The sequence below is a fragment of the Sebastes fasciatus genome, chromosome 2, assembly GCF_043250625.1.
Source record: "Sebastes fasciatus isolate fSebFas1 chromosome 2, fSebFas1.pri, whole genome shotgun sequence".
NCBI classification, from domain to species: Eukaryota; Metazoa; Chordata; class Actinopteri; order Perciformes; family Sebastidae; genus Sebastes; species Sebastes fasciatus.
Window position 1 is genome coordinate 3,449,745 of NC_133796.1, and position 13,268 is coordinate 3,463,012.

General features: G+C 35.8%; 1 protein-coding gene across 2 annotated transcripts in view; it reads right to left on the reverse strand.

Moving 5' to 3' along the window:
- Positions 1-11,185, reverse strand: part of LOC141782258 (tetraspanin-18B-like) — a 38,919-nt gene extending 27,734 nt beyond the window's left edge. Inside the window, exon 1 of one of the 2 annotated variants that reach the window (XM_074658388.1) lies at positions 10,967-11,185. The gene's annotated coding sequence lies outside the window, so the exon portion shown is untranslated. The remainder of the gene's footprint in view (positions 1-10,966) is intronic. The other variant, XM_074658406.1, reaches the window with a different exon arrangement.
- Positions 11,186-13,268: the final 2,083 nt, after the last annotated feature.

Genomic DNA, 13,268 nt, shown 5'->3' on the forward strand with positions numbered 1-13,268 from the left:
GTTAACGTTAGTAGCTCTAGATTGTGCTGCCCACCTGCTGCGAACAGCTAACGTTACTAACTCTCCTCCTGCTGATTTCAACACAGGTTTGTTGTTCACAGTGTCGCTTTATCAGGGAAAAAATAGGATGCATCCCCTCAGGTTTAGTAGCGTCATGCTGTTGAGCGTTTTTCTCTCTCCGCCGTGTCTACGGTCCAAAACAAACTGAAACATGATACAATGTACGTATGCGTCATTGTGCATGCGGAACTGTTGGAAAGCATTGGTATTATGGCGGCGCGATTCGAGAGACGGAGCGTCGCGACGGCCGTTCTTTATTTGCATAAAGTTGAGGTCTAGTCTACTTTATGTAAAATCACGGGCGTCTGACGCGACTCGCCGCCTCTCGAAACTCCAGAGAATCTTTTAAAATTGACGAAAATAAAGACAGATTCAGCAACTCCATGGATTATTTCTCACCTCAAATGTTTTCAGAAACACATTTCAGTGAACTATTTTTGTGAAATAAGAGAAGAAAGTTTCCAAACGAGCCTCCATATTGTTTCCGGTTTGAAAGCTGGGAGCAGAAGCCCACGGAGGGGAAGCGTTCGTCCAATCAGGTGTCGATTGTGTTGTGTCTAGCGGCAGACCACCACGCGTCCAATGCTGGGAAGTGGCGCGTGCCCTCGCGATAAAAACACCCCGGTGGACACGTACCATCAGAGGAATCGATAGACACGGACGCATGAGATGCCAAAGAATCGGACAACTAAGAACCCGTTCTTAATGGGATACTGTTCTCTGTTCCCATCACTAGCGTTTTCCCTGCCTGCCAAAGTGGCGGATGGCCTGACGATTTTACCCGCCAGTGCCGACAATTTACCCGCATTTGGTGGGAGGTGGGTGCTAATGTCAGACCCTGGCATCAACAGATTTATAGTTGCACATCTCAGTAAAACAAGGGACTAAAAGTTTGTCTAAGGGACTGACTCCAAAAATATATAAAATGAGGGTGAAAACTGACACCCACCGACACAATAGACTCTGAAAATCAAACTCCAGCACTCCGCCAAGAGCTGGTCTCAAACTAAAAGTCGTTATCTGATTGCTTTAAAACCTAAAGAACAGCTTCACCCTGATGGAAGTGAGATGAAAAGAGAAAATTATTCCAAATCGCTGCCAACACTTCAGCACCTCGGTGCCATTTGAGAGAGCTGAGCTGTCAGCCGGTTCGGGGACAAACCAAACCTTTAAAAAAGATGAAAGTAAGAAACGTCGAGCACACAGCGGTAGACACGTAATCCTCCAGAGATCCAATTACACCCGAACCCCGAGAGGTGGATGCAGAGGCGGAGAGGAGAGGCGTCCGGTCTCCTCAGACAGCTGAGCGCCCTGCACATCGTCATCCTCAACTTCTATTAACTCCTGTTTATTAAGAGGATTCAATGTGACTAGAGCTACCTGATCTGACTCTCAGATGAACCAGAACCAGATCAGGACCACACACGCAGCTGTAATTGCCTCGCAGTGTAAAAGAAACGTCAGCTTCATCACAGCCGAGGCCATCTGGTTCAGGTTTGGGAGAATAAACTGCTGGTTTCTCTCATATTCAGACTTATTGGCCTCCACGTGTTAAAGCGTGCCTACAGCACGAGTGGCTCGGCGCCAAAGCGCTCTGGTGATTTAGCCACCGTGTTACAGCTGCACCGCTTCTTCTGTATTTAATAAACCGCAGTGACTGAACTACCAAAGCATTCGGTGGTGGCAGAGAGCACTGAGAGCGACCGCGCTGCACGCCAAGTCTGATGTACTGTTGTTGGATATTATGGTGAGGTTGCAAATTCTCTGGTTTAATTAGTTCAAGCTCAGCCTTTCTAAACACAGGAGTGACTTCACAGCTGAACGTCCGTAAACATGTCAAGTCTATTTACAATCACAAAATATTCCATCAGCTACAACAGCTTTTCTGTCGTTTCCTCGCTGTGTGAACGGAAGTCAAGAAGCTGCTGAATCACTATGAAGTCCAAAGTTCTGCTGCATGAACCCCAACTAACTCTACATGATGAAAATACAACACAAACCACAAGTCAAACCATCAACAGCATTAAAGCTGAACTAGGCGAGAATGGAGCAACTGTGATTAAAAAGTTATTTTTATAAAACGGTCGCTATAGCGTGACAGTAGAACATGAAACAGGTAACCTGAAAAATCATGTTCCTCCGGTGTCCTACGGTGCTCCTAACGGCATCTGCATTCTAGCTTGTTTTTATTTTATAATCTTTAACGTTTTTATTTTTTACGACTGTTTTAATTATTTCTTAATGTTCTTTTGCACTTTGTCGCGATGTTCTTGAATGTTTGTAAAGCACTTTGAATTGCCCTGTTGCTGAAATGTGTTATACAAATGAAGCTGCCTTGACTTGCAAGATTTCACAGACCGGAGAAAAACAAGCAGTAAGAGCTGATCTGCTGTCCAGCTGCCGTCTATGAGAGCCGGCTGTCAATCACTCTGAACTCTGACCAAACGGTCAAACTAGGCAGCGCTGATCAAATATGAATCAATATTATGTTATGTTAATGTCTATTTCTAGACATAAGAGGGATATCAATCTTCTCATCTTACTCTCGGCAGGAAAGTGAATAATTGTATAACTTTTCATCTTTTGACCTCTCATTGGGTCAAAATACAAAATTTTACAATACTTTGGTTCATGACCAAATACCTGCAACACTAATGACAGTTTTTATTCTATAAGTAACTACACAAACAATAATTATACAAAAAAAAATCAGGAATGAATTTTAACTAGGACCGTCAACGTTTAACGTGATAATAACGCAAATTTGTTTTAACGCCACTAATTTCTTAAACGCATTAACTCAATCCATACCGGGCTCAGTTTTAAATCTAGAGAGAAGATATTGGTATCATATGAAACTAGTAAACCTAATGAATCTATTGGTACCAACCATGTCATACTAGCTTGTTGTGAAGGAGGTTAAATAACGCTTAAATACTTTACAAATTTCCCTTCAAAGGTACATTTTGAACAGATAAAAAATGTGTGATTAATTTGCGATTTATCGCAATTAACTCTGGACAATCCTGCGATTATTCGCGATGAAATATTTCAATCGATTGACAGCCCTAATATTAACTGAATCCTCAAATGTCAGCACGTAGGATTAGACCCCTCAGTGATTATATCACGATCACAATCAGATTCAGGAAATTCAAATTAAATATTTTTTACCACTTTTTTAGCATGAAGAAACTTTGACCCACCATTTAACAATTAAATGTTTGACCCCTTCAGGTCTTCAGAGGACAAACGTCTCTTGGTTTTATAAAGTTTATGTCGATTAAACGTTTGCCAACTTTTCTCATAAAGCTGTTGAATATTTAAATCTCATATTAAAAGTTGTTTTTTTCTCTCCAAGGCATTTTATTGATGCTCCAGCTGGTGCTGATTTGTCTCGTCTCTCTTTATTTATATTCTCACTTATCTTTATTTCATGTTTATTCAAATATCATATCTCCGCTTTGTATTTATATTTATTTATATCTTCCATTGCTTATTTATTGTGAAGCTCTTTTTCATCTTAAATATCTTAACTATATCTCACACACAGCTTCAGTTAAACAGGGAATGTTTTGTTTAGTGGACTAACACAGAAACTCAAACTGAGTTTTAGAGAAAAGACCACCAGGAAACCGACAAGCTGTAAAAGCCCCTCGTGGTGCGACGGAGCGGAGTTTGGGGGTCGGGGTCGAGGTCGCTCTGACCATCTGCTTTTTAATTCACTTTGACTGAATTTAATCTCGTTAAAACTAGAAACCTTTTGAAAGAGCTTTATGTGTCTGCAGCGTGTCTGAGGAGAAAAGGTCGTGTTGAAGGCTCCTAACTTAATCAACTAATCAGGGAAACGACCCTCTTCCTTCTTCCTTTCTACCAGATTCACTCATTAGCACTAATATCTCATTAGCAGAAATCTGACGGGTCAACACATGGTTAAAGAAAAAAAAAAACTTTTATCTTATTTTTATGTAGTTTTTCTTATACTTTACCTCTTCTTCTACACAATCCTTCAAACAACACAAAGCCGATAAGTTAATATCACACTTTGGTTGAGCTGCTCACAACTCATGTCCACATTTAAGTTTAAAAAGGATCATACATACGCAGAAAGAACTGGTTTAGACGATCAAATAGATCAAATTTAAGTTGGTTTCTCAGCTTCTTCTGGACAAAAACAAGTAGGGCTGCAACTCTTTTCTTTAAATCTGTTGATTATTTTCCAATTGATTGATTAATTCATTATCGTTTAATCTTTAACTGCCAGAGAATAATGAAAAATGCAGATCATAACTGCTTGTTTTGTCCAAAATCCCCAAAAGATATTAAATTCATGATGATAAAAAAAAAGTAAACTACAGTTTTGCTTGAAAGATTATTGATGCAATTCATTAATTATCAGCTCCTGATCAACTTTCTGTGGACCGACTATTTATTATTATTATTATTGAAAAATTCTGGGCCGATACCGATGGTTAAAATAACCATTACGCCGATACTGATGTTTTTGTTTATGTAGTTTTTGCTGTTATTTATTCCCCTTTTGCACTGGGAAACAAAACTCTTCATTATAAAAAAATAACTGAACTGTTTCATTCAGCATTTCATTACGCTGTCTGTGAATGAGCACAAATTCAAACATACAAATTTATGAAACAAACTTCGATTTTCACAAGAAAAATATTCTTTTTTTTTTTTTTTAAATAAAAAACTGGTTCAAAAGCTTTTTTAGCTGCTTTACACCACAACTACCTACTCAATGAGAAGAATGCTTCAATACACAGCTCAACAATACTATTAGTTTTGTAAAACATGAATTAAATGTAATTAAATGTAAAAGCGAGTGTTCTTTCACTTTTATTTGTACAGCGCACGGCGCCCGTCGTCATGTCATGACAGCGGGCTTCTTCTCTGAATCAGCAGCTGGTTACTGTTATATATATATATATATATAACCAACACAACATTCAGCCGGCGCAAAATTGATGCAACACAACAGATAAACATCGGCCACCGCCGTCGGCGAATGTCAATCTTATTTGCCGATAAGCCGCTGGCAGTCAACAAGGCTAATATCAGCCGATACCGATGTTCGGCCGGTAAATCGGTGCCTCCTTGAGTTGTTTTGTCCGATCAACTCTCCAAAAATCCTACAGAATATTCAATTCATGACATAATAAACGCAGCAAATTTGTTTTTTCCTGGAAAAATTAGTTAAACAACTAATCAATTATCAGCTCCCGATTAAATGTCTGTGGACCAATTATTTGTTAATGATTTTGTTGGACTAATAAATGAATTGTTTGAGGTATAAAATGCTAATAAAAAAAGTAAAAAAACACCTCCCTAGAGATTTCCTTGAGTCCAGGGTGACATTTTCCAAATAGTCGTTTAGTCTGACGAATTTTCTGCCGATCAAATAGAGCTGAAACGATTAATCAATTAATCAATACAGTTTCTTCAATGTCAGAATTTGCAGCTTTTCTCTGTTTTATATCAACTGAATATCTTTGTATTTCAGACTGTTGGTCATTTTTCACTATTTTCTGACATTTTACAGACTAAACAAGTCACGATGAATTGAGAAAACAACCGGTAGATTAAGTGATGTAGAAAAGAATCATTATTTACAGCCCTATAATCATTAATTATTCCTGCTTTGACTAAATACAGAATAAACCGTCAGCCTGATGTTTTCCTCAGACGTCTCAGTACTGCAGGTCTTTATTCGTCAGAGCTCGACCTCCGTCCAACCAGCAGCTCCTCCCTCAGTTTCCCCCCCGAGACGCTCCTCTGTAGGCATGATGGGAAGTAAAGTAACAGCCCGTCCTGGAGGATCGCTCCCCCTGAGCCTCGTCAGTCCTTTTGTCAGACCACAGCGGCCATGCTGTGATCCACAAATAGACTAAGTGCCTCAGCGCTGCACATGAAGGGAAGGGACAGATGGACCTGTGGTTCCCCCTCGCCACAACGCCCATCGGCGTCCTCCGAAGACACGACCTGAGCTCTGAGGATGTGGAGGTGGTGAGAGCGATAGCAACGAGAGAGGCAACAACAAGAAGGACAACTTGTCTTGTGGCTGAACTGCATCTGAGAGGACTTTAACGCCATGTCGATGTTTTATTAAAGATTATTTCTGCCGTTATTTGACAGCTTGTAGAGTCAGGACACGGAGAGAGGTCTGGAACCAATAGTTGATTAGTCGATTGACTGAAAATTAATCAGCAACAATTTTGATCAATTAATCACTTATCAAGCAACAACACTAAAGGCCCAGACACACCAACCCGACGAAGGCCGACCGTTGCGTCGCCTCATGTCACCTTATGTCGCCTTTGTTTTGGCCGAGATGTTGCACTTGAACACACCACAAAGCCTACAGCCGACGGTCAGTTAGCACGTACGTTCTGCGCCTGCGTGAGAGGAAATAACTCTTCACACCAGCAGGTGGCGGTAGTCTGTATTCATTATTACCTCCGCCAAGGTCGAAGGCCTGGGAAGGAGGTTATGTTTTTTTTTAGAGACAAAACGCTGATAAAAAATAATCGCAAGTTTCAGCCCTAAAGCATACACCAAACAACAAAACGGACCCGAAAACGCTCAGTGAAACCCCAATGAGACAAAGTCCAGCTGAGGCTGATGGAAAAGTCATCAGTGTTTGCAGGTATTTGGTCATAAATGGATCACCAACGTTATTAAAATTCATCCTGAGGGGAGCATGAATGTGTGAACTAAATTTCACGGCAATCCATCTGATAGTTGTGGAGATATTTTACTAAAAACCTCAAATATCAACCTCATGGTGGCGCTAGAGGAAAAGTCAGAGCATCACCAAAGTCAGCAGGATTCATCCTCTGGGGAACATGAATGTCTGAACCAAACTTCATGTTCATTTGTTCAATAGTTGTCATGTTTTAGCTGAAGATCATTATGGGAACCAGCTATTTTTGTACAAAATTTTGTGGGAATTCATCAAATAGTTGTTGAAATATCGAGACCAAAGTGGTGGACCAACTGACAGACAGACCAAAATGTTATTGTAAAGCATTTTTTGCAGTTTTACATCATTTTAAATCTGATATATTTGAGTTTTGGATCGTTGCAGACATCACATGGTCTCACAATGGACATTTTTTAAATATTTTCTGACATTTTAGAGACTTCATTAATTATTAATAAAACTAACAACAGATTGTGCAATGATAAAGAATAATCTCAGTGTCAGCCCTAAAGCATGCAGCAAACAACACAACAGACCCAACAATGAAACGCCAGCAAGGCTTTTACTAACATTTGCCTCATTATGTGAACATATAAGACATGTAACGCGTCTCTTTTTGGCACCGCTGATGAACATGATCCTGTTCGGAACATTATATTTCATGCAGATGGTGCACATTAATGTGCCAAACTCTCTTATACACAACGCAGAGAAAATTTCACACAGAAAATATATTAAAAAAAAGAGTCTGGCAGCTGAAGCTCTGAGTATAAACTGTAAATGATGGAACGGGTCAGTGTGTGTGATGCGAAGACTCACGACGTGTGAAAGTACCAACGACCACCAGCCAAATGCTCGTTTGGCGACTGGACCGGTCGCCATGCCAGTTAATCAACCCTCGTTTGGAGGTTTTTTATTTTGCTCTAAAAATAAAGCTGGCTGGTGGATTGTCAACAGAGGTGGTTTTCTGCACAAATACAGACGGGAAACATTAAAAAGTCACATAAACTGCTCTTAATACTATAATATTCCAACTGTCTGTGGGGGTTTACTGGGACTTTCTCCATGGGACTTTGCAGTAATATTTAGTTTTCTAGTTATATTTGTTTATGTTTGCTGATACTACTGCATTCTCTATGTTTATACATTTCAGAATAATTTTGATATTCCATCCAACACGATATTTGCAGCCCATCAACTCAGTTAGTTACAACATTTAATCTATTAGATTCGTGTACATAGACACAAATTTCCCTTTTTTTCGTGACGCTCAACACGACTTTCAACAACGTATTTATCGTGCTTTTTCCTACGAATGTCCAGCAACATGTGACGCATGAGTCAATTTCCGCTCCAGTCTTTTCAAAATAAAACGACTTAGTTAAGCTTAGGAATAGATTGACTTGGTTAGGCTTAGGCAACAAAACTACTCAGTTAGGTTTAGGAAAAGATCACAGTTGCGTAACTTAAAGCAAACAACTAATAAATTAATTGGTAAAATAATCAGCATTTGATAATGAAAATAATCCAGTAATAATCCAATTAGTTGCAGCCCTTCATAATGTAAACAAACACTTTTATGAGGCTTCCCTTCATTTTGTTTATTGTGACAAAAATATGTGTTGTATATATAAGCTTATCTCTTATTTAATGGACCTCAAACATACAGTATACTTTGCATTTTTATACTTCAATTGTCACTGACATGTCGATACATATATAGATATATTTATGTCACAAGTTAATATCGGCAAATAATATGGGTCAGGCTGATTTATCAGTCAGGTTCTATTGTTTATATGATTAAAAATATAATTTGATTAATAAACATAAAACTAAAATATTCACAGATAACACAGTTAAATTAAATATAGTCTCAATGCTAAAATAAACACTTAACTGTGGTTTCAGTGTTATTTTAAATTTACAACTTTATGTTATTCATCTTTAGACACTTTAACACCCCGAAAGGTGTAAACTTTTCTTTAATAAAATATGCTTCAGTTCTCATAAAGCAGTTTGTGTAATCTATTCCATGTAAATTAGCCTCGTTCACACTAGTAAAGTTGTATTTTATTGTTTTCTATCACTGTTTTAAACCAACTGTTAAGTTTTAACGCTCACAAATCAACACTGAACTGTGATTAAATATTAACCAGTTGGTGAATGTAGCAAACAGCTGTTTAAACTCCTTAATTCAGAGTTGTTTTACATAATTAAGATAGCAGTTAGACCATCCAGGAGTCAGCAACCTTTACTATCTAAAGAGATATTTTAGGCAAAAATCTGTCTGGAGCCGTAAAACATTTGATCATTGTGATGAAGGTAACAGTTTATAGTCTAAGTTTATATTATATAAGTCTAATGCAGTGAGGGCCAAAGAGAGCAAATGTTCTACGGAGTATTAGGGCCACATTGAGGGAAAAACATCTGAGATTTACAGAATAAAGTCATAATATTATGAGAATAAAGTCATAACTTTACGAGAAAAAAAGAAAATTACACGTAAAATTACTACTTTATAATATAATGACATTTTTCTCGTAATATTATGACTTTATTCTCGTAAACCTATGACTTTATTCTCGTAATATTACGACTTTATTTTCGTATTATTACGAATTTTTTTCGTAATATTATGATTTTATTCTCATAATATTATGACTTTATTCATGTAATATTATGACTTTCTTCTCGTAACATTATGACTTTATTCTCGTAACATTTTGACTTTACTCTCATAATACTACAACTTTATTCTCATAATATTATGACTTTATTCATGTAATATTATGACTTTATTCTCGTAACATTATGACTTTCTTCTCGTAACATTATGACTTTCTTCTCGTAACATTATGACTTTATTCTCGTAACATTTTGACTTTACTCTCATAATACTACAACTTTATTCTCATAATATTATGACTTTATTCTCATAATATTATGACTTTATTCTCATAATATTATGACTTTATTCATGTAATATTATGACTTTATTCTCATAATACTACAACTTTATTCATGTAATATTATGACTTTATTCTCATATTATGACTTTATTCATGTAATATTATGACTTTATTCTCATATTATGACTTTATTCATGTAATATTATGACTTTATTCTCATAATACTACAACTTTATTCATGTAATATTATGACTTTATTCTCCTAATATTATGACTTTATTCATGTAATATTATGACTTTATTCTCATAATACTACAACTTTATTCATGTAATATTATGACTTTATTCTCCTAATATTATGACTTTATTCATGTAATATTATGACTTTATTCTCATATTATGACTTTATTCATGTAATATTATGACTTTATTCTCATAATACTACAACTTTATTCATGTAATATTATGACTTTATTCTCCTAATATTATGACTTTATTCATGTAATATTATGACTTTATTCTCATAATACTACAACTTTATTCATGTAATATTATGACTTTATTCTCCTAATATTATGACTTTATTCATGTAATATTATGACTTTATTCTCATAATACTACAACTTTATTCATGTAATATTATGACTTTATTCTCCTAATATTATGACTTTATTCATGTAATATTATGACTTTATTCTCATAATACTACAACTTTATTCATGTAATATTATGACTTTATTCTCATAATACTACAACTTTATTCATGTAATATTATGACTTTATTCTCCTAATATTATGACTTTATTCTCTTAATATTATGACTTTATTCTCTTAATATTATGACTTTATTCTCTAAATCTCAGTTTATCTTTTTTCCTCAATGTGGCCCTAATACTCGTACCATAGACTACAACAATGATAAATAAAAATTAAAACGTAAACATTTATTATTCATTTCCATTAATTTTTTTATAATATTTATAATTATAAGAGGAGCTGAAAAGCTGCAGGTTGCTGACCTCTGACCCCTGACCCCTGACCTAGAGGTTAATATCAGACCTCCAGCAGTAGTAGTAGTAGTAGTAGTTAGTGAACCTGAGTAGTGAACCTGAGTAGTGAACCTGAGTAGTGAACCTGAGGAGTGAACCTGAGGAGTGAACCTGAGTAGTGAACCTGAGGAGTGAACCTGAGGAGTGAACCTGAGGAGTGAACCTGAGGAGTGAACCTGAGGAGTGAACCTGAGTAACGTTAAATATATAAACCGCTGTTAACTTACCGTTAAAAGATGAGCTTTCTCCTAAAACGTCTCTTTATCGGTTGTAGAAGTGAAGCTGATTTTCTCCGGACAAACTAATAAATCCAACAAACTCTTAAAACCAACATTACCGCCTCCAGCAGCTGAAGAGAGCCGGTAAAGAGCCGGTAGCCGGTAGACGGTAGCCGTTAGACGGTGTGTTCACTGTGAGCTGCTGGGAACGTTCACGGTCTCATTTAAACCACCGGGAAGCTAGACAGTGAACTACACACTAGCTTCCGGTGCAGCACTTCAGAATAAAACTACATCCGGAATTTTTTTTTTTTGTAATTTTCCAAAATTTTTCTTCCTTTTTATTTTTATTTTTTTATATATATCCGGAACAGGTGTCACACCAAAAATGTGTGACCTGTCATTTCTGTTTATTATTTATTATTAATGTAATAAACTGGGGAAAACAAAGTTCGGAAACTTGTGTTTGGTGGATTATTTCTCTGTTATTACAATGCTAATTGGCATTGTATTTTACATTGTTGGAAAGCCTGTTTATGTTGCTAATGTTACCGATAGAGATTTAAATCATCCAATCCACCAAACAACTCAAAACAAGAGTCAATACTAACAGGAGAATACACTGTTTACCATTGGCAGAGCATTTTGGCAAATTATTCTTGGGCGCTACCCACATAATCCGCTGTGCTGCTCATAATCCGCTGTGCTGCTCATCCACAAATACATGATCCTTACAAGTTGGACATCATTGTGGAGGTAAATAAACAGGCGTTCCAACCCTGTAAAATACAATGACAATTAGCATTGTAACAATAGAGAAATAATCCACCAAACACAAGTTTACTAACTCTAAACATTAAAACTTCAAAGTGGAATATTAAAACTACAAAGTGAAACATTAAAACTACAAAGTGGAATATTAAAACTACAAAGTGAAACATTAAAACTACAAAGTGACATATTAAAACTACAAAGTGAAACATTAAAACTACAAAGTGGAATATTAAAGCTACAAAGTGACATATTAAAACTACAAAGTGGAACATTAAAACTACAGAGTGAAATATTAAAACTACAGTGACCTCTAAAGACTCAGTTTGTGCTGCTCGTGTCCTGTTGTTGAATCTGCTCTCAGCTCAGAGAAGTATATGCTAATCTGCAGCAGCTAAACGTGGGAAGCCATCACTCTCGGCTGCATGGAAACAAGTGAAGAATCTGAAATGAGGGCAGAGATAAAGAGGATGACACATGGAGTCCTCCCTCCTCGCCACTCTGTGTTTCTGGCTTCGCTCTAATTGACGGCTGCAGATGTGGTTGATGGGCCAGTGCAGCCGTGATGCCTCTGGGCAAGGTGACCTGCTCCTGGTTGGTCATTAGATGCTCCACACAGTTTATTTTGGATCCCTTTTTGCAGCTTAATCCACAAAACATCCTGAAAAATGCTGCAAAAGTCAAAATATATTTCTCTCTTAATGATGCAAAGAGATTGATTTATGTTCTCTCTACTCTCTTTTAACTGACAGACTACAGCTTGCACAAAATGCAGCAGAGTTTTAACAAAAAACAAGTAAAAGTGAATATATTACACAACTATTTTAGCATCTTTAAATCAGCTTCCTGCCTCTTTTAGAATTGATTTTTGTAATTTATAAGGTCCTTTTTTATTCTTGCTTGAAGTCTGTATACTGGCTTTTATTAGAATCTCACTGCAATTTTATTTCGTATTTAATTTAATCTTATTTTCTATTATAAAATTACTATAAATCTACCTTCTTTTATTGTATTTTAATGTTGTTTACCACCTTTTTATGGAGGACGGAACCTGCTAAAATAAAAAAAAATATGAATAAATAAATGATTCAATAAATGTATTTTGTGCAAAGAAAAGAAAACAGAAATAAATAAGTTTGAGGAAATAAATAAGGGGTGAAATGCAAAGAAAATCATGCATAAATAAATAAATACAATTCAAAATAAATATTAAATAAATAAAAAAATTATGCAAAAATAAATGAATGAAAATAAATGCATAAATAAATTAATAAATGAAAAATAGATGCAAAAATAAATATATACATTTCAAAAATTTAAAAAAAAAATAAGAAAATTAAACAGAAGAGTAAATAAATAATATAATTTATACAAAGATAAATAAAGAAGCAAATTAATACAGAAATATCCATTCATGTCACATTTTATCAATTAATTAATTAATCACTAAATTCCTTTTTAATATTATTTTTGCTACATTTAATGACATATTTATTGAGTCATTTATTTATATATTTATTTATATATTTATTTATATATT